Raw genomic sequence first — 3,342 nt, forward strand, 5'->3', positions numbered from 1 at the left:
AATATTGAAGAGCCATGACTGTCCCATGTAAATTTATACTTATTTATGCATTATAGCTTCATTTCTCTGTAGTCCCAACAAACAGTAATTACAAAATAGGAACATCAAAATGAAAATGTATCATAATAAAATAGGAAAAAAAATAGCATATATCCAAAAATTTAAGAATTACAATCATTGTGATGAATTAAAATTTGATACAAATGGTCAACATTTCTTGTTCCTTTAAGGTGTTTGTGTATTTTCAATCTAACAAGAAAGCAAGTTTTTCTGGCCAGTAATTATAATTTTATGTTTAAATTCTAAATATTCACTGGAAATGTCTTAGCTTTAAATGTGAAGAGTTCAACATTCCTTTCTCCCATCCACCGTCAGAAAACATTACAAATATGTCAGCATTCTCAACAAACTTCAGATACGCTAGCAAACATAATGATTTTTTGTTGTCCCCAACCCAACGAGAAATGAAGAGGAATAAGAGCTGAATAAAAATAACTCGCATATAGAAGTGGGTAGCTGGACATTGTTCAATGATAAATGTTGAAGGGTGTGTCCAATATATTAAGCTGAGCATCATCTTAAAATTTAATAGTGGTTTTTTACTAAAAGTTCCTCTCAGGAAATTCTAATTCTTGGTCATTTATATGCTCGTATTTCAGTGTGGACTATTCAATGAGTTAAAGCTGATAGAGTTATGCAGGTCTCTGAAGATAGTTTCAGCACATGGCAATAAAAGCCTGAATTATTTCCAACACAGTGCATAAATCATGTTTTTAAATGAAAACAATGATTTGCTATCTTTTTTCAAAGTACTCTCTATTCTGTTGCTGATGTTGACCATAAAGGGACAATCAGTGGATGCCAGGGTCAAATTCAGAAAGATGTAAGACATGTAAGAAAGATGTAAGATGTAAGAAAATGACAAGGAACTCAAGCCGAGGTTTTCTTAGTGGATCTACATGATGACTCTGCTATTAAGGCAGCCTTTGTGAAATCACAAAATCTACAGTCAACTCTTTGTGGATTTAGTTTAGCTGGATGATACTGTTCATATCATAAATAAAGAAGCTCATCACTAAGACTGTCATCTGCCTACCTCCATATAGCAGAAAAACAATTGGAAGATTCATTCTCTACACAAATCGCTAAGTATGAAGCACTCTAGAACGTCAAAACAAGCTATTATCTGATTATAATCGCTAATTAAAGTCCAAAGAGATCAGAGATGCAAGTTTAGAGGAAATTAAGAGAGAATTTGGAATGTTAACTAGGCAATTGTCAATGTCTTCCCTGTGAGTAACCACAAGTCAGTTTCTGTTGGAGATGAATTTCAGCAGCTGTTAACACTTAAAAAATTGAAGTTATTATGCAGGGGCAAAATAATGTCCCCTATATGTAGAATCATAACAAGAGCTGTGTAAAGCTTCATGTAGTGAATATGCAGAATTTGTGCTTTGCTCTGGGAAGAAATGTAGCTAACTTGCCAATATGAACACATACATCACTTTATCTAAGTAAAACAAAAGATCATAAACCTCAGAATATATAAGGTAAACATAAACATGATATTTGGAAAATATTTAGTGCTAAATTATAATTCGCAAAATCCCATTCTTACATTGTGTTCTCTCTTGTCTGTTTTAGTGCAGTTAATGGTATAAAGATCTAATTTGCTACTGGATGAACTAAATCAGATTCTTAATTTAGGTTTTGAATAGAAACTGAAAACTTCAAATGAACATTGAGACATGATCTGCTGCAAAAAAATATCTTACTCAATGAATAATATTAAAAGCAGGTGCAAGCACAGGAAATGTAACATGGAAGCATTGTCATGGTTGCTCTAGCTAGCTATCTCTGACTCTCATTTACATTCCAGACCTTGTATTTACATTCACTGAAAATCTATTACTCTTTACTTTCCTTCTGTCATATCTATAAAGGACAGTCAACTTAAATATGATTACTATAAACCTCTTTTATCTTTACATTTATATTTTCTTTTGATTTTATTGGATAAAATTTAACTCAATAGGAAAAAAATCCATTTTCCTTTGTGCTTTAAAAAGATTGTTCTTTAATGCCTTATGATTCCTGATATCTTATTTATATTTGGCCATTAACTTCTATTTGTAAAAATGTGAATGTGTTTATTCTAATGTAATGCAGATCTTGCAATGCTGACTGATCCCTTGATGTGGTAATTTGAAGGTCCAGTCTCAGGTTATTTACCGACTTCTTGACCACGTTCTTCTTTTGTCCTATTAACAGATTTTCAGCAGATATACATTACCCCATACTCCATACACCATATTTCCAGGTTGATTCTTGCTTGTTTGTTTGTGTGTTTATTTTTCTGGAATACACAAACATAAGCACTCTTTTCACATTATTCATACACTCAGGACCACTGAATGTAGAAATGCTGATTTGATGAATATTATTTGTTATTACGCAACATATATAATTTGATCTCTAAACTCAAGCTTTTTGCCCTCAGGGGATCAAATATTTGTAGTAGGCTTTGAATCTTGACTGATTAATGTTTATCTATTGTCTTTGTCATCTTTGCTAAATGTTATAATTTGGGCTCCACATTTTAACATCGAGTATTACAACAGGACAAAGTGATTCCTCCTCTCAGAGTGTAAATTAACTCAGGCATGACTGGCCACACATTTTCTTTCCATTAGCAGCTTTCTTAATATCATTAGTGATTTTAACAACCAGCTTAGCTTCACTGTTAGGCTGGTATTGTCATTGTGATGTAGTGACATAGCTATTACAGTTTTTCTTGTGTAACTGAGTGGAAAGGGTAAGTATATTTCTAATATGTTTATTACACAAGTGAAAAAAAGTATCTTCAGATTAGCAACAGCATATGGCAAACATATAAAACAAGCTCAATATGTCAATCTCTGCTTTTCTTCTTTGCCTCTAAACAATATGATCTGTAATTTCTACCATTCAGCACAATACTACAGTAGCAAATTCAGTATTCATCTTCCCATGAGAAAAAAATACAATTCACATATTGACAAAATAAATAGCATAAATTTGTTACAGATATACTATGTCCCTCTGCCTGAAGAGACACAGTGTGCAATATCAAACTTATTCAAGCACTTCATTGCTTTTTATGAAGGTATTTAGGTCTGCATTTATCTCCCATGAAATGAGCACAAAATAGTCTGTAGGAAAGTAGAAGCTAGCAGTAAAGCTCTTTCTTTTCTACTTTGCACCACAAAACAAAAACCAACCACAAAAACAAGTAAATGAAGTTGTATATAGTCTTGTTTGTTCTTTGCATTACATTTTACACAAGCATTAGAGAAGCCTTCC

This window comes from Meleagris gallopavo, chromosome Z, assembly GCF_000146605.3.
Source record: "Meleagris gallopavo isolate NT-WF06-2002-E0010 breed Aviagen turkey brand Nicholas breeding stock chromosome Z, Turkey_5.1, whole genome shotgun sequence".
Lineage (NCBI taxonomy): Eukaryota > Metazoa > Chordata > Aves > Galliformes > Phasianidae > Meleagris > Meleagris gallopavo.